Below are 19,991 nucleotides of genomic sequence, written 5' to 3' on the forward strand. Positions count from 1 at the left end.
TGAAGTGGGAGCAGTTAAGAGTATGTTTTATAGGGATTGAATGACTTCTGGGGTCTTCCACATTCTGTCCAACTGCACTCACATGTTTGCATGAGGGCTGAGATGGTGTGGTTTAGAGAGGAAATAAGGGTATGTCTGAGTCAGGCTAAGGTCGCTGCGCACATGGGAGACCTGGACTGGACTAAATAGCATCTTATGCCACCGGCTAACACCCAGCAAAGTTTGAGCTGGGAGACATGCCTGTCTGCAAAGGCCACAGTACTTGCCATTGAATGTCAGACCAGGGAGTAGATCAAATCATGTGTGGCCATAGCAACTACCACACTTTGAGATAATTGGACCTGGGGGCACCCAGAATAGTATTCTGAGGTTTGCAAGGTGTAGCTTTAGTGCAGATTCAGCCAACTGAGACACGGTGTTGAACACAGTGATCAAAAACTTGCATCGATTCTTTAAATAACTCTTCACAGAAAATGAATCATGGCTTTACTAGTATGATCCTAGATGGAAAATGTCATCTCAGCCATGACTACCAAGAGGCTCAGTAAAAGTAAAGCAAAGGTCACAGTAACAGGTCTTTTTTTGTGGTTTTTGCTGAATATATTTCACATTTTGGCTTTCCTGAACAATAAAATGATTACTTCTGCATATTACAAGAGTATTTTGGAAAAGTTAATCAAAGATGGAAGTGAAAAATGCTCATGGAAACTTCTTGAGAGGGTCCTCCAGAAAGATGATAGTGCTGCTCAGTGCTTTCGTTACAACGGGGCAATCGTCATCTGGAAATTATCAGACACTTCTGTCAGCTGTCGTGTGGCTCTTTCTGACTTACTGATTATTTATGTAAGATGTCATTTATCAGTTAATAATATATTTAAAATGGCTATATTGACGTACTGAAAGTCCAAGAGCCTTCTGTTCTTTAATGATGAAGTAAATAGTTGATACAATACTAAAACACATATAATTAAACTTAATGGAGCTTTGTATTGAGAAATGTAATCTGAATTTTTGGTTTACCTTTAAGTTTATAATCCAGAAATCTTTCCATTGCCCTAGTGTCTGACTGTGAATACCTTACTTTGTCTTTGATTTATTTAATAATAGTTTACAGAATATTTTACAGACATTTTTTTAACCATTTGAATAGGGCTGGGAATAAAGTCTCAGTGGCTAAAATCCTTATCTCATACGCAAGGATTTTAGAAGCCCTGTTCAAGTCCCTGCTGCTCCACTTTCCATGAAGCTCCCTGCTTATGGCCTGGGCAAGCGTTAGAGGGTGGCTCAGTTTTGGTATCTGTCCCAATCTGCAGGACACGAGGCTCAAACCCTGAGGGTAGGCTGGGAATGGGTAGCCGCTAGCCTCCAAGCTGCTGGCCCAAGAAATACACAGACACATGTACTTGGAGGAAAAGAGTTCCTCTTGCTCTTTATTTTACTCCTCACATATATATACCTTTTTCTCTAGGGGAGAAGGGAAGAGAGAGGGGTTTCCTGGAAGTAATTATCTTCATTGAAGCAGGGAAGGAACTAATCATCTATATTGAAACAGAGGAGGAACTAGTTATTTGAACATGAACAAGGGTGGAGGTTCTGTTCCCTTGCTTGACACAGGATGTTCTGCCCTAATATCCTACTTGCTGTGGTCCTGCTTGCCCAAGGCAGGCTTTGCAATGCAGCAGGTTGTCAGGCATGCCAAGTCTAAGGCCCATAAGTCCATGGCTCCTAACAGGTATTCCGCACCCTTATGGGAGACCTGAAAAAAGCTTGCTTTGGTCAGCTCAGCTCTGGCCATTGCAACCCCTCGAGGAATGAAACAACACATGGAAGATCTTTCTTCCTGTCTCTCCTTCTCTCTGTTAATTTATTGCACCATTCTAACAAGAATAAATCAATTAAAAACAAATACTAATCAGATGGGGCTGATGTTGTGGTATGGCATATAAGGTTACTACCTATAAAATAAGAATCCCATGGGTGTGGTTTATGTCATGGCAGCTCCAATTCCCATTCTGCTGCCTACTAATTTCCTGGGAAATGCAGTGGAAAAAGCTGAAGTTTTTAGGTTGATGCTATTCATTTGGGGCACGTGGATGAAACTCCTACCTTGTGGCTTTGGTCTGGCTCATTCATGGCTTTTGTAGCCAACTGGAGAGTAACCAGCGGCTGGAAGATCTTTCTCACACTCATGTGTAAGTGCTTGTTTGCTTGTATGTATCTCATTATCTATAAATGTTAGTTACAAATAAATAAATAGACCTTTTTAAAAGGAGAAATATTTGGGAATTATGTGAATATACCAACATTAAACAATATAATTCTTAAACAGCAGTGGATAATGTTGAAATAAAGAATAAATTTCACAAATTTCCTGGAATATAAATAAAAGGAAATAAAACATACCCAAATCTATGGAAAACAGCAAAGGTAGTGTTAACAAGAAACTGATAGCAATCAATGTTTACATTCAAAAAGCAGAAGTATATAAAAAAGTCAAGGACAAAATTAATAAAAATAATGATGTGATAGTGTAAAGGACGGCATTATGATGCAGAAGACTAACCCACCACTTGGATTCCTACAACCTGTATCATTCAGTGACTACTTAGAATCCCAGCTGCTTCAGTCCTGGCCAAGTTTCTTACCACTGTATCTGGGAGAAACAGATAAGAGGTGAAATATTTTAGTCCATGGCAATCAAGTGAGAGCACTGGATGGATCTTCTGGCTGATAATTTCAGCCTGTTTCAAGTCCTTGGCTGTTGCATGACTTTGAGGGTGCATCTCTGCCAAGAAGTTTCTCTTGCCCCTCTCGTTTCCCTCTCTGTTTCTTCTGCTTCTCTCTCTGTTGATTCTCATTTCTGTCTCTGTAATTCTGATTTTCAAGTAAGTTAATTTTTTTCTAAAGGCAATAAATACACAGTGAATCATGACACCAGTTGTGAAAATGAAAGAAAATTATCAAATTCTAGTGAGAGTAACTTGGAAAAATGGAGCGTCAAATAAAATCAGAAATGAGATGAGAAGCATTGAAACAGACATCAGAGAAACAAGCAGCTTAATAAAATGCATTATAAAATATGTAACAAATGTATAACATGGAAAATGACAATTAACCAGGTGTTCCTTTATATCGAGTTTCAATGAAAGGGAGAGAAAACTCCCAAGAAATTAGTGATATGTAACAAGAATACTAAATCAAACGCATTTAGACAGATCAGAGTCCTTCTGAAATGCAAAGAAAGAAGTGAAACTTGCACTGTTTGCACAAGACTTTATGTTATGTAACTTAAACTTTGAAGCTTTCACAAAAAGCTGTGAGGACTCATATCAACATTCAGGAAAATTGAGACTTACTAACTCAATGTCGAAAAGTCAATAGTGTTAGAATCCAGAGAAGCCTTCAGCAATCTGATGATGAGTTCCATGATCAAGAGTTACATCTGCATTTCCCAGAAGAACCAAAAACAGAATAAACCTGCAAGATTATTACTTGCTTCAACTCATGTTATTTCTAACCTGTCCCTATAGCTAGTTGTATTCTTAGAAAAAAAAATCATTTTTGCTGCCTTGTTTGATAGAAAGAACACCTTTTAAATACTGAAATTGCTGTTTCTTCAAAACTTCTAGCTTCTTAAAAAAAACATTTCTTCCTGGTAACTGAGAAAAAAAAAGATATCAAAGAAACAATGGCAGTTGTAATATATCCAGAAAGTAAGGAATCTTAAGGTTAAATTTAACTGTGGCAAAGGGCCTGTGCAATAGAAAGTGGAACATATAGATAAGACAGTGAAAAGAAGTTGCAGTAAAATGAAGATAATCCATTTAATAGAAAAGAAATATAAAAATTATTAAAATGACCCTTAAAATAGCCAAAGACATCACCATATTTAATTTAATTTAATTTATATGAATATGACAATAACATTTTGGAAAAATTAAAAATCATACTAAAATTTTATGGAACCCCAAAAGACCCCATGTAGTCAAAACAATATTTAATTATTTTTTTTAAAAGGGGAAAATGTATTACTTGATTTTAAAATATGTTAGTGCGTAAACAACTTAAAGCAGCATATTGTTGGCATAAAAAACAAATCAGTAATTAGAAACAAAATACAGAAACTTAGAAACAAATCTGCATACCTTTAGACTCCTTATCTTTGACTCAGTTGCTAAAAAGATGTACTTTATAAAAAAGAGCATTTTCAATAAGTGAACTTTTTAAAATTGGAGTTATATGAGAAACAAATGAATTCAAATGCTCAGAAATGGCATGTTGCTTTTTAGAATATTTCCTCTATGATCATTGCTGTCATACAATTCAAGCTCAACTCATGGAGAAGGCAGACAGAGATATTCCTCTCCGTAACAAGTGAGTTTCTATCGTATATGCAGCATTTTCTATTAGTCTTAAGACTGTTTGCGAAATAGGAAATACAGCCTGGCTTAGATTTTAAGTGATTGAATTTTTACCACCTATGATGGAATCATACAAAGAACTTTAAAGAAGATTTGAGATGAGAATCCCAGTGTGAAGTTGTGGGCAATCAGAATTATAAAACTAAAAGTTATTTATTGTTGAATCATTGCGTTTGGAATATTTTAGCATAAATAATACAAAGTTGTATTTCATTTTATCAAAAGAACATTTATAGATTTATTGATAATTTATGCATTGTACTATTGATTATCTTAACTACATAATTATCATAATTTTATATATATATAATATTGATTTTTTATTAGAAAGATATTTATAGAGTAAAGAGAGAGAAAGATCGTCTATCCGCGGTTTCACTCTCCAAAAGGTCACAATGGCCAGAGCTAAGCCAATCTGAAGCCAGGAGCCAGGAGCTTCTTCCAGGTCTCCCAAGTGAATATAGGGTCCCAATGCTTTGGGCCATCCACTGTTGCTTTCTCAGGGCACAAGCAATAAACTGGATGGGAAGTGGAACGGCCAGAATACAAGCAGTTACCTGTATGGGATCCTGTGGCTTGCAAGGTGAGGATTAGCTAATTGAGCTACTGTCCTGAGAATTATAAAGAGAAATTTTAAATAAGCCAGTAGGCCAAATCTTCTAAATTTGCTAATTCCAGATTTAGCAATTCCAGATTTTAATAAAATGAATTCAAGATTATGAAAGATTTATTTTCTTCAGACAGTATGACTTTTTGTCACTTATTATTTGTTAATATCTATTTTTTTGCCTTAAAATGCTCTAAATTAGGAACAATATGTTAAGGTTCAGTACCTGAGCTATTTTGCATCTTACATTAGAATAAAATGGTAATTCTTAAAGAATAAATAACCATATAATATAGAAAATATTTATAATATCAAAAGAATGGGAAAGATTCATGACAAAACTTACTGTATCTCAAAGTGTAGAAGCTATCTAATTGATTTTCCCTTTTATCTATTCGCTACCAAACTTGTATTTTAATGTCAAAATCATCCTTTATTCATTTGATTATAATAGCCAAAATTTTTCACCTGAGGATAGCAAAGAGAAGCAATTGGGGGATGCGTGTAGATTTAGCTTGTTCTACGCACACTTTAGTATACATGGCATGTGTTTAAATTCCTTTAATACTTTAAAGCCAACTCAGAGATACTAATTTATAATAATTAATTTCTAACTATATTATTATTGAATTTAATCTCTAAGATTTGATCAGATTTAGCCTTTTACAATATTTCATATAATATTTAATAATTTGATTCTAACAAAAAATTATAATGTAGTTTTAGTAGTAATATAAACACAGTCAATATTTGATACTATATCAATTAACTTATAACATTTTTAAAAATTTTTTGATAAAATGATTGGCTTTGAGTAAGTTTTACATTAGAAAATTATACTAAGCTGACCTAGCTGGAATAACTTTGTAGGGTAACTCAATGAACTTTCGTAAATTCCACATTTGAATCTATGGGGCAGGCACATATACTTGTAGATAGTACCTATACCCAATCATCACTGTACATTAAATACTAAAATGTTAATGCTGAAATTTCCAATTGAAAAGAAAGTATGTCATTGTGAAAAATATGGGAAAAAAAGAATTAAGATGGAGAGTGAGTGGAATTAGGATGGAATGTAGAATGGGAGCTGTCATTATGCTGTTAAACATGTACTGTCAAATACATGAACTTCATTCACATGATTAAAACAAATAAATAAGAAATGTGTACTGGATATGAACAGGCAAATTTTTCAAAGGGTGAAACACTTTTGGCCATCAGCCCATGAAAAATTACTGAGAATCTGTAACCTCTCTGGAAATGTAAATATAAATTACAATGAAGTTTCTTCATAGTCTAGGTAGATGGCTATCATCAAAACAAACAAAAATAATGGGTAAATAATAATAGTAACAAATGCTACTAAAGATGCTGTTTATAAAGCTAGTCTAATCCCCTGTTAACAGGAATGTGAAAAAGTACAACCATTATGGAATATAGCTTAGAGATTCCTTAGAGATCTGCATATATGTCTACGATATATGTGACTCAAATCCCACTCCTGGGAATTCATCCCAATGAAATGAAATCAGCCAATGATAGTTATTTACATTCCTTTGTGTAATGCAACTCAGTTGAAAATAGCTAAGATAGAATCAATCCAGATGCCTATCAGTGGATGATTGGTCAAAGCAAATATGGCATATGTGTGTATATATGGATGTGCACATATATGTGAACATACATATAATACACATGTGTAATGAACTACTTACTCAGCCGTAAATAATGAGAAAACAGAAATTTTATTAACAGCAACAAAATGGACTCAACTTTATTATTTTTAATGAAATAATTAGTCTCAAAGAAACAAATATCACATACTTTCTCTGATGCCAAGCAGCTAATATAGAATACACAAAATAATTAGGAATCAAAAGGGTGCAGACATGTTCATGATGGCGGAGAATAATTAGGATATTGAACAGAGAGTGGATCACAGAAAAAGTTAGGGCAGGCAGTCAACAGGTACCTGGAGACCTCCTGGATATAGGGAAGAGAGGGCAATGGTGGAGCAGGGAACAGAAAATCCAGCAGCCACTGGTGAATTGTGGTCCAGACTCCAACGACAACCAGGTATCCAGCAGTGGCCACAGATCAGCCCTTGTGGCAGCCAGCTCCCTACTTGTGGCCTTGGAAAACAGTAGAAGGTGGCCGAAAGCCTTGGGACCATGTAACCATGTAGGAGACCTACAAGAAGCCCCTGGCTTCTGGCTTCAGTTAAGCTCAACTCCAGGTGTAGTGAGGACTTAGCGAGTGAAACAGCAGATGGAATATCTTTCTGTCTCTCCTTCTCTATGTACATCTGCCTTTTCAATAAAAATATAAACAATAAATTTTAAAACAATAAAATTATAGAAATAAAATGATCACGTTAGGTTGTTATTGTCAGTGGTTGCTATTTTTAGCCTGTGTTTATATTCCATTGGAATTATGATATTCCTATTTTTTTTACTCACTGATTATTTATGATAGTGGTGAATTAAGCCTGTGGGTAATGAGTAGGCTGAAATTAATTCCTTACAAAAAGAAATGAGAACATAGAGAAGGAGTATTGGTGGGGAAAAGAGAAAAGTCATTGTGGTGTCTTCATGAATCTGTACCTATATGGTACACAAAATTTGTTCTCTAAATTATGATCTTCAAGAAGAGACATAGAGGAACAGCATTTATATGATAGGTCTTAATGTAGTTTAAATATTTAATTCCAATGTATAGTAGGTGGTTTTTATTCTTTATCCCAACTCTTTGCAAAAATATGATACATGATTAGGATAATTAACCTCTGCTAGTTGCTACTCTGAGTACACAAGAAAAAATATACCAGGTTTTATTTCACTTAATAAAACAGAAGCCAGATTATACAAAAATAAAACCTATTCACAGCACTAGTATCATTTAATGTGTTACATGTTCTAATAGAAAATCTTAGTGAATTGGCCTAATCTTCAATTTTTTTTAAAGCAGAGGACCACCAATAGAATTGCATTTTATATTTATTAACAAAGAAAACCATTTAAATCCTTGGATTTTCAGAGTTTTCTTGGGTCTGAACTAACAATTTATATTTGAACATCACTTCAGTGCCTATCAAGCTACTATGTTTATTTACACCAGTGGTCTTACTAGAAGAAATGAATCTGCGACTGGCACTTTTCCATCCTAGGACAGGGAACAAAACTATTAAAATAGTCGTGATAGGTACTAGTAATGTAAGCATGGATCCAGTAATAGCAGACTGAGGAAAACTGAACAAATAGGGTATAAAACTGTGCATAAGTGAACAGATAAATTTTCAAGTGCATGATCAGAAGTAATAGCAGCTTTTTTCAAAATTAACTTTATAATTATACTAAACAGATTTTTATAATTTACATATCCTAAGCACATTTTCAGAGCAAAATACCACTCGTATTGTGAATCAAAATAAATGCAGAAATAAGTAAATTTTAACTTGAAACACTTGGTAGTGTTCAAAACAGCAAATGTGGCCATTTTACAGGTTTACACATAAAAATCATGTCAATAATTATTAGGCAATATTTTTATAGGAAATATTTTTATCAGGCTTCTAAAATGATGGGACATATGGGATTATTTCACTCCCATCATTTTTTTTTAAGCAAAGAATCTGAATGCAGTAATTTATTGATTCGTCACTGAGTGTGCTTAAGATAGTGGAGCAAAAAATCCCCCAGAACGTAATACCCAAATCCTGACATGCTTTGGCAGAGTACCGTAAATTAGTTGCTGTATTCTGTGTAAACATTGTGTGATACTGGCATCCTCATGAAGTTTCATTGACAGTAGCCTCAGAGCTGGTAAAGTACCAGTTCAAGATTTTTTTACTTGTTTCAAAAGTATAGTTAAAAACTGTGTAGCAAATCAGAAATCCCTGTTAACTAAATATTCTAAGTTGAATGCTCCAATTCATGATTCCCATCCATATCTGTATATTAAAGTCATATTAAAGCCAGTTAGGTGCCCATACAAACTCTCAGAAATGAAAACTGCATACTTGAATGATTCTTGTCCATTTCTGATCATAAAAGCAAATAAAATCCACCAAGTAGGACTATAAAAGCTATCAAAAATGATATCTAATAATCAAAATGTATGCATATGGGTATATAGACACCCCTCTGATTATAATGTTCAGTAAAGATGAGAAGTTACTTTTATCTTGGAAAACTGAACAGAGAAAGAGAAGGAAGGAAGGAAGGAAGGGAAGAAGGAAGGAAGGAAGGAAGGAAGGAAAGAAGGGAGGAAAAGAAAGAAGTAAAAAAAGAGAAAGAAAGGCCACAAGCCGGGAGCTGGATGGGAACTGGAGCTGCTGGGATTAGAACCCGCACCCATATGGGATCCCCACATGTTCAAGGCGAGGACTATAGCCGCTAAGCCATGCCGCTGGGCCCTGAATTGAAAATTTTAACAGCTAGTTGTATGTATCTAGAAAATGTGTAACTTTAATTTGATCATTTCTTTTAGTAAAAGTGAGTGGACATTTTCACAGATCTATATTAATTTTAATTCAGGTTTTGAGTTAGAATCTCTATAAATATAGTTTATAGTTATATATGTGAATATACATGTAAATATTATAAGTCTATATCACTCATCCACTAGTTCCTTTGTCAAATGCTTCTAACAACCAGGCTTGCAAAATCCAGATTTTCCACTTCAGGGTAAGAACCCAGCTCCTGGTGTCATCATACCCTGGTTGGTTTAACAAACGTGTCCGTACCATTCAAGCCTTTGATAACTCTAAGAATCTGGAACCATATAACCAGAAAGCATTTCTAAAATGTCAAACATCAAAATACACAGAACATGAAAGAAAATTTCAATGCATGCGAGTTTGTTGCTGTTTTTATTAATATTGAGTGAGAGTACTAACATTAAACTATGAAGATATAATCTTACTGGTACTTTACGTTTCTGAGACAGGACCGCATTCCCCCTTCTCTGACCATTTCCTGGACTTGACATATTCTCATTATGACTTCAAAAGTTCTACTAGTTACATGGAATTGTAGTTGAATAAGAGTTGTTAACACAAAGCTGTATTTACATGAGTTTTTGCTAATGATTGAATGAGCTGCTCCCAAAATTTTAAAGAGTTATCAAAGAGAATATCTTAAAATATCTAATTAGAAAATTTCAGCTGACATTAAAGGCAAGGTAGATATATTCACGTATTTGCATTTTACAGAGTGGTCTTATTATATCCTATTTTAAACTTTTTCAATAAAATGCTTTTAAAATAAGTAATACTAGGGGAAAAAACTGTATTTTTTTAAAAAAAAAAACATTGATTCATTTTTATTGGAAAGTCAGGTGCACAGAAAAGAGGAGGGAGAGAGATGTTCCATCCACTGATTCACTCCCAAAGTAGGCACAATGGCTGGTGCTGAGCAGATCCGAAGCCAGGAGCCAGCAGCTTCTTCTGGGTTTCTACATGGATGTAGGGTCTCAACGATTTGCGCTGTCCTCTGCTGCTTTCTCAGGCCACAAGGAGGGAGATGGATGGGAAGTGGTGTAGCCAGAATACAAACCAACATCCATATGGGATCTCAGAGTGTGCAAGGAGTGGACTTTAGCTACTAGGCTACTGCACTGGGCCCTAAAACGATATATTTTTTTAAAAATGTTAACCCCTTCTGTGAAAAGTGATGGTGAAAAATTTGAATCCTCTTGCCTAGCACATGACAACGCTAAACACCAGCCTTCAATCAAAATTAATACTTGTCACTTTACAACTTCTTTTGTGCACAATGTATATACAGTGTAGACTATAAGTGCATATTTTTCAGCGTAGAATTATTTTATTTTTCCCACTAGATAGTCGTGACTTCTCAGATAATAGAAAATGACAACAGTAAAAGTAGATCTGCTGAAATATTTCTGGGACATGTTTAAAACCCAACCTTTGTCCTGACTTAAGGTTTTTGGAAGTCCTGAAGAAAGTGAGAATACTTAGCACAAGAAAATATTTCATTCCAGGATGAATATTCATTCACAGCTGACAAGGGCAGCTGGTTGCCTCAAATTAGTGTTTGTAGATGGAACTGGAAAGATGTATTTGTCTGGCTCATTTGCTTATTACTAGACGAGATTGTATAGTTTAAAGTGCATGATGCACAATGTCCATGCCTACATGGTCGGGAAACTTCAGTAACGGCATGTTGGACTTTATGACTGTAAAACTCTGTTGGAAATCAATGGTGGAAGGGAGGGAACTTGGGGAAGGGCACAGGCAACCCCAGAAGCCTATGGAACTATATCATAAAACAAGATAAAATATTATTTAAATGTAAAAAATGTGCATGATGCTTAACCTGATTGGGAGTCTGTGTTTGTGCCACCACAGTTGATTGGATAATTTGTGTTGTGCACTCATGCAAGCCGGGTTGAGTGAATGAGTTTATTATGTATCAGTGCTCTCTCAGTTTATAGGATGCTTGTTGCTTCAAATCCTATGAACACGGCTGGTTGGGGTTGTTCCCCTCTTCCATATGTGATGGTACAGGCAGTCCAATTTGTCAGTGTGTGGAGGGTGAATAAAGAGTCTTGAGCTTCTAAGAGTCTATCCCTGACTCACTTTTGGAATACAATGGATCAGCTTATAACATTTTGAGGTCCCAGTGAAATATATACTGAAAACCTCGGTATGTCATCTTTAGACACTAGGTTACGTATATTTTCATTGTGTCTTTTCAGATCTTGATCCCTTGTTTCATTTCAGTGTTGCATACTTTCACATTGTCTGGTTTTGTTACACATCATTCAGCCAACTACGTACTGAAGGACAGCTTTATGATCCCCATGTTCTGACAGTAGTGAAGGAAGTTGATGAACCATTTATTAGAAGGTGTAAGGAGTCAGATGGCTTAACACCCAGGTTAACGGGTTGAGATTTAGGGTCTCCAATTCTTGGTAAAGTTGTTTTTTGAAAATATGAAATCTTGCTTCTCCTGGTTTTGCCCTTGCAAAGGCATGTTCTTTTTTTTATGTTTGTGTGTTTGTTTTCTTTTTTCCATGCAGAACAGAAATTCGGGGTGTTAGGTAAGGTTCCTATTAGAATGTAAATTTCATCTCCTTTAATTCTTGTTAACTCAGGAAGTAGGCCCCCTTGAGGAAATGCAAAGTGACGTTTTTCCCTTCCTTTTAAGGAAAAGAGGACTTAGCTCTCAGTGCAGTTGCACCTTTTTGACACCCGTTGTGTGTTTTGAGCAGAGAAACAGATAAAGTCACTGCCCTTTGTTGATGGTTCCGTATACTATCCTTTGACTGAATCACCCATTCCCCTCTTTGAAATGGTGCTTTAAAAACAGCCCACAAGAGCATTCTAATCTTCCTTACCCTAGACGCTCCAGCTGTCCAGTAGGACTCCAATAGGACATGATTTTCTCACTTAAATAAATCTTGCTTTGCACTCTGAAATTGTCTGCGTGAAAACCATCCTTTTGTGTGAAACATGGATCAAAGTGGCTGTTGTCTTTCCATCAAATTTCAGTGCAAAACAGGGGCTTGAGTAGACAATGAGTTTTCTGCTACTTCATACTAGATCCAAGGGACATGATTGCTGGGTAGGATTATGGGAATATAGGTGATTTTATAAGAAATTGCCAGTGTCTTCCAAAATGGCTGCATCTTTCACCTTCCCACTGAAAGTTGATGAGGATGCCAACTGTCAGGTAGGGACTGTAATGCAGCTGGTTATGCTGCCTCAATTCTTGGCTGCTCTGTGTTTCCTATGTCCAGACAATTAAAAAAATATAGTGAGAGTAAGTCTAAATCTCCTGAAATGTTTCTGGGATATACCCATAACCCCAGGTCCTCAGAAAGTCCCAAACTGAGAGTGAAAATTCTTATCACAAGAAAACATCTCATTTCAGCATGAGATCTTGCTTTTCATTTACAGCTCATGTGGTAAGCTCATAGTCCCAGGTTGGCTTCTTTACACAGCATTGGAAGAACTGGTTTCCCTTCTTAAGTTGTTTCTACCACACAGGATGCTTCTCTTAGTTAAAGTGCATGATGCTAATGCTGAAACTGGTTAGCTGTCTGTGTTTCGTGCCACTACAGTTGTACACTGATGTAAACTAGGTTGAATGATTTGCATCGTGAATTAGTGCTCTCTTAGTTGATAGGATGATGTTTCAAAACCCTGGACATGGCTGGTTGGGGCTGTTCCTCTCTTCTATATGTGATGGCATAAGATAGTGCACTGCTCAGTCCTGCGTGTTGAATAACATTCTGAAAAGAATCTCTTACTCATTTCCAGTATAGATTCTGTCAACTTTCAGCACTCATTCAGTTTCTTGCTTATCAAGGAATTAAGAGGCAATTGCAATTCATGGGCCCATCTCACTCAGTAACTACTTCAGTATATAATTAAAAAAATTTTCCATTGACTCATGTCCTCACCAGAACTTTCTGTCACCAGTGTTCAAGATTTTGATTGTTCTGAATGTTGGAGTGTCTGGTTTTTCTTTTTTAAGATTTATTTATTTTTTTATTGAAAAGGCAGATAAACAGAGAAGGAGGAAGATCATCTATCTGATGATTTACTTCTCAAGTGACTGCAACAGCTGGAGCTGTGACAATCTGAAGCCAGGAGCCAGGAGCTTTTCCAGGTCTCCCATGTAGATGCAGGGTCCCAAAGGTTTGGGCTGTCCTCAACTGCTTTCACTGAATGGGAAGCATGACTGCCGTGATTAGAACCTGCGTTTAGAACCCACGCCAAGGATCCCATGTGGATATGGGATCCTGGGCACATGTAGGGCGAGGGCTTCAGCTGCTGAGCCACCACGCCGGGCCCATGTGTGTGATTATTTTACTTGAATTTTCCAAATATACAACACATAGCATTTTTTTTTATTATGTTCTTCCATCTTTTTCCATTTTTTTTCCTGGTGAGTTTTCTGATATGTATAATCTGATACTGTATAATACACAGTTTTTAATGGGTTGTTTTTATCCTTTGCTTTAAAAATCTTTATAATCCCATAACATTGTATAGCGACGCTGTTGTTTTGTTGGGGGTCTTAACTGACCGGAACTTTACTCTGTTAGCTCTACCTTCAGACCAGAGAAGGTCTCCCCAAGAGGCCACTGAACTTATCTGGACAATAAGATGCTGGACTTTATGCTAGGAACATGCTTACAATGGAAGAATTTCAACTGAAGTTGAACTGTGGTTATGCAGCAAGATGGAGCAATCCACTATGGGAGAAGGGGTATGGGAGGGGTGGGGGGACTCCCCAGTGCTTATAAAACTGTATCACATAATACAACGTTAATAATAAAAAAAAAAAAATCTTTATATTCCTTTCCTTATACCCTATCATATATCTTTTTCACTCTTTTTTTCCAGTCGGTAGATTTGATGTTAATCATTTTGGTAATATATTTGCAAAGAATATCTAAAATAATAATCATAATAAAATTCAGTGTGTAATTTCTTTCTTTTACAGAACATAGTATTGATATCCTATCTGAATGCTAAAATGCTATTTTGAAAAGTAATGTTTTCCTAACTTTTCCTATGCTGTCCTTGGATATTTGTATAGTTTTTAATTGTTTTTACTGTTTTCCTACTAGTTGTTCTTTCATCTCTTTTCAAATAAAGCTGATATAGCATGTACGAAGAGTTTTTAATAAATTAAAACTGACAGGATTCATTTACAAAAAATATTCTAGCTGAGTAGCACACTAATTAAACACTATACATTTGTTATGTCAGCAAGCCTTTCGCATAATTTTGATGCTATGAAGATTTTTCTGTATTATAAAAGTGAATGCTCTCAGTAGTCTCAACATTAATAATCCCTCAAAAAATATTAGCTAGTTCATATTACAAATTTCTTCTTGGATTTGGAGCAACAAGGGGAACAATTTCAAAGAAAGATAATAAAGCAGTGAAAGAGTATCACTTTTATAGAGCTCATGTTTTCAGAAAAATATTTTTATTTATAATTATTGCAGTGTTACACATAAAGCTTATCATCTGACACCTGCAATTTTTTAAGAAAGATTTATTTACTAATTTTTAAGTCAGATTTACAGAAAGGAGGGACAGAGTGTAAGGTCTTCCTTCTGCTTGTTCATTCCCCCAAGTGACCACAAGGGCCACAGGTGAGACAATCCAAAGCCAGGAGCCAGGACTTTTTTCTGGGTCTCCCACTCGGTGCAGGTCCTAAAGCTTTGGGCAATCCTCTACTGCTTTTCCCGTCCACCAGCAGGGAGCTGAGAAGGAAATGGAGCTGCTGGCAGAGAAACCACTGCATACCAGAGTGTGCAGGGTGAGGATGTTTTAGCCACTGGTCTACTGCGTGACTCAAAGCTCATTTTTTAAGTGAATGGTATGCTATGTTAATGATTAGCTTAAGTTCAACATTATTTTATCTGTCTTGCTATATTTTCATGTGAAGTTACAGCGCAGGTGAGATGTCCCAATAATGCTCAGCTCTTTTATAATTGCCTCCCTTTGTATATCTTTAAACTCTTCACAATATTAAGCATCCCGTATAGAAGTCAGTTCATATCCCAGTTTCTCCAGTTCCCACTCAGCTCCCTGCTTACAGTCTAGAAAAGCAATATAGAATGCCCAAAGTGTTGCAACCCCAAACCTGCCTAGGAGACACTGAGTGCACCTGACCTCTGTCTTCAGATGGACTCGGTTCCTGTCACTGAGACCATTTGGGGACTGAATCAGTGGATGGAAGATCTGTCTGTCTGATTCTCTGTATATAAATTTTCTTTTTCAAGAAAAATATTTAAAATAAATACTCTTCAAATCTATCATGACAATATAGGCTAATATTCAAATCTGAATTAAAACCATTTTTGTTTTTCAAGGAATGTTAATATTTAGTATTTGTTCAACATCTCTCTACCAATAATCTTTGAGTTTATTTTGCATCTTATGCTGAATCTTTAAGATTTGTTTTGAAAATAAAACTTGTACATTTTGTATAAAATTGATCAATGGTATATTCTCAGCACTATGGGTTGAATTTTTTACAGTTCGACCAATATTGCTCAGTTGTTATGTAATTTATAACTGTACTGGTTTTTACTGAGTTTTTGCACATAAAAGCTCAGATTACATAGATGTCATGCTTATTTCAGTTAACATGGTATTATTCAGTACCATCTGTGTCAACACAAGAGAAAGACATCATTTCTATTTATCATTTAGTCATTTCCTGTCCTTTTTTGTTGTTGTTGTTCTTTCATTCCTTTGTCCCTGAACACACCGATTGATTTTATTTGGCTGTTGTGAATTGTACTAAAGTAAACCTATGAATATCGATGTATGGCTCTAATGTGCCCCTTTTGTGTTTTTTAGATATACCCCAGACAAAAAATAGCTAGATCATTGTCAAGAGTTCCATTTTTACATTTTGGAAACAATTCTAAGCCACGTGTGATTTATGTATCATGTAGTTTAGAAATAATTTTACAGTTTAAAATTCACTATAATTTCACTAGCATTCATAATTAATCCTATTATTTTGGAGATCATCATGAATACTACTCATCCTTAACAGACTTAAAACCAAAAACATAAGTGTAAAAAATCCTCCTAATAAGAAGCAGCAGTCTCTTGTCTTTCAGTTTCCTTGGCTGTGTATCACCCTCTAAACAGTAACAACAACAATCAGTTTCTCAAAGCACCAGTCTTGAGGCTTAGATTGAAATGGGGTCATCTCCATTTCACAAAAGGGTAACCTTGAGTATCCTGAGGCTAGCACTTCTAGAAACAAAAATGACTTTCTTTCTATTCCTAGAATTCAATAAAATACAACATGAAAAACACTTAGCAAACTGTCAAGAACGTTGTGGGTATTCAACCAAGAGCAACCATTATTTTTATTCTCTAACCATACATTTCCAAAAAAATAATATATAATGTCATATCATTCAAGCTTAAAAAAACAGGTAAGTGAAACATGCTCAAAAATCTTAAGAGACAAAATTAAATTCAGTATTTTATTCATGTTTTCTTCTCTCCTTTCTAGGTTGAGTCATATGGGTGAAATCTTTCATGGGAAAAATTTTAATATACTTTACAGCTTTTCAATATCTGTGGTTTAAAGATTACATATTGTTATTAGAATTTAGTAAAAATTGTCAATGCAGCATGTGTTTTTTTCCTGTTTTATATATATATGTATATATACATATATATTTTCAATTTTTGAATTATGTAAAACAATTTTGTATAGACTGAGTTTCACCCCCAAACTCACACCCCCCAATGGAATTTCCCATTTTGCTGCAATGCTATAGTCCTTCATAAGGAATTATGATTCCGTCAGTCTCTTATTTAAGTATACCCTGACGTTGCTGGTACAGACAATGTCAGACAGTCCTGCATCCCATTGTCTACACAATTCAGCAGTTTCATTGGGAATCCATCTTCCACCTGAAAGTAGGGATTCAAGACAGTGGCCACAGGGCTGGGACAGCTACATAAGTAAATGTATAATCTGAGAAACATTTTCTCGGCAGAAACTGCCACATTCTCCTGTGGCTCACGCTCTCTTCAGCAGAGGGTTGTGGGGAGAGGTTGGTACATGCAGTGTGAGCTCGAAGAATCACAAGGAAAAGGTTGCAAACATGTCCTTTGTAAGAAAGGGAGATTAGTGTTCATGATATGCAATGAAGAAGAACGGCTTCTTGTTTTTTTCCTGTATTTCAAACTGAACGGATACATTTTCCTGTGGCAAATTGGCACAGTGAAGTAGTCCAGGATTTGTTTTCATGGCTCTTCCCAAACTTCCCTACTTATTGTCTACATAATTTCATCACTAAATCCATGTAACCATTACATGTGGGTGAATGGTAATTCTAGCTGTGTTTCTTTTCTCAAATTAAGAATTTACACATTAAAAATTATGTATATAAGCATAATATATGTTTCATCCTTGACTTTCACCATCCATCTCCAAATTCCCTACTCCAGTATACCCAATCTCACTAGCTTATAATGGGCAACTGTAGACAGAGATAAGTGAAGATAAATATATAGGTAAGCATAATCATCTAGCTCTGCGACCTTGAATAAATTACACATGGTCTGAATACTTAGATGATACATGGAAGAACCTAGAACTAGGTAGTTTTTCTTTTCAATATTCTCTGCTTCATTTTATCCTTTTTCATCAAGATCTTGGATCTCATTCCATATCAGATGTTTTAAACACAGTAATCTCTATTATAATTGCAACATAAGTAATTTTATTCTAAATTTAAGAGTATGTATTAGTAAGTTCACTTATGAAAATATGTCAGCTTAAGATTTTTAATACTAAATAAAGTTAACTGTTTTTAAACTAAGATTTCATCCATCCTCATGCTTGCTGTAGATTTCTTGCCATCATTTTTCATATCTTCAGTCTTAATGGATTTGCAGTTCCATTTTATATTAATTGAACATGTGAAGCCGCAAATGCAATACTCTAACATACTTTTTTGGTTGTATTTTGATAAATTCAATTAGCCATATTCCACAGACACTGTTCTGGTTTCTAAAACTAGAGCAATAAATACAAATAGTATGTTTAGCAAAAGAGTTTTATACAAGAACAGTAAACAAAGCAATATATGGATATATTTCAAGAATAATGTTTTAAGAACCCTTTTGAATTTAAAAATAGAAAGTTTGAAGAAACTGGAAACAGACTGAAATCTCCTTAATCTGATAGATTGTATCTATAAGCAGATCATAAGCACTCGGTGCTCTAAGACTAAATTGTGCAGGTGTTTCTATGGGTTTTTCAGTGTCAGAGTATGAGTATGCGTGTGGCATTTGCTTTGTGCAAAGAATTGCTGAACAACAACAACATGCAACTCTTTACCTGGGAAAACATAAGAAATGTATGACTGTTAGCAGCTTTCCAGACAGACATGATGTGTTAAATTGGATTTATGTTTAATTCCTGGCCTAAAAATGAAATTCAGCAATTGGCAAAGGCTGTAATTTTCTTAGGTCTAACACTGCAATAAACTTTTTTTTTAAAAGATTTATTTTTATTATGTTTTTATTGGAAAGGCGGATATACAGAGAGGAGAGACAGAGAGGAAGATCTTCCGTCCGATAATTCACTCCCCAAGTGAGTGCAACGGGCCGATGCTATGCCGATCCAAAGCCAGGAGCCTCTTCAGGGTCTCCCACGCGGGTGCAGGGTCCTAAAGTTTTGGGCCGTCCTCAACTGCTTTCCAGGGCCACAGGCAGGGAGCTGGAAGGGAAGCGGGGCTGCCGGGATAGAACCGGCCGCCTATATGGGATCCCGGGGCGTGCAAGGCGAGGACCTTAACCACTTGCGCCACCGCGCTGGGCCCGCAATAAACTTTTAAATAAGATTATTCTCAAGAAACCATTTGACTGATTTGTAATTTTATGCCATTTTTTACCTGGTAAATTTGATGTGGGGGAAGGGAGCTGGTAACAACAAGGGTTTCATTTACTGAGATGTAAAATCCATGGTTAGTAATTTGTAAACATATGGTAAATAAACAGTCCTGGAAGGAGTACAGAGCCCAAGAAACATTACTTCTCCTAGTTAAATATATGTACTTGGCAAAGCTCAGTCTCTGGAAGCTAAGAAATTTTGAGACTGTGACAGTCCTCGAATAATTAATAATTAATACATAAGGTGGTTTCTTTCTTTCTTTATTGCTTTCTTGCACGATTTTAGTTATAGAGCCTTAACTATTATCAATAAGCCAGTGAAAGCAACATTTTTTCATCTTGAACAATGATTCATCCTGAACTCTATTAGACACATGCTCCACATGTATGTTGAAAATTCATTGAAAACTGACCATGTCTAAACATAAATGTCAGTCATGTTGCCTTAATTATAATTAGAGTGTATGATATATAGGATTTGACATCCTCAGAACAGAACTATGAGACAGTTTTTATTAGAATGCTTATTTCAAAC

Source organism: Ochotona curzoniae, unplaced genomic scaffold, assembly GCF_017591425.1.
Source record: "Ochotona curzoniae isolate NIBS_2020 unplaced genomic scaffold, NIBS_Ocur_1.0 scaffold_4506, whole genome shotgun sequence".
NCBI classification, from domain to species: Eukaryota; Metazoa; Chordata; class Mammalia; order Lagomorpha; family Ochotonidae; genus Ochotona; species Ochotona curzoniae.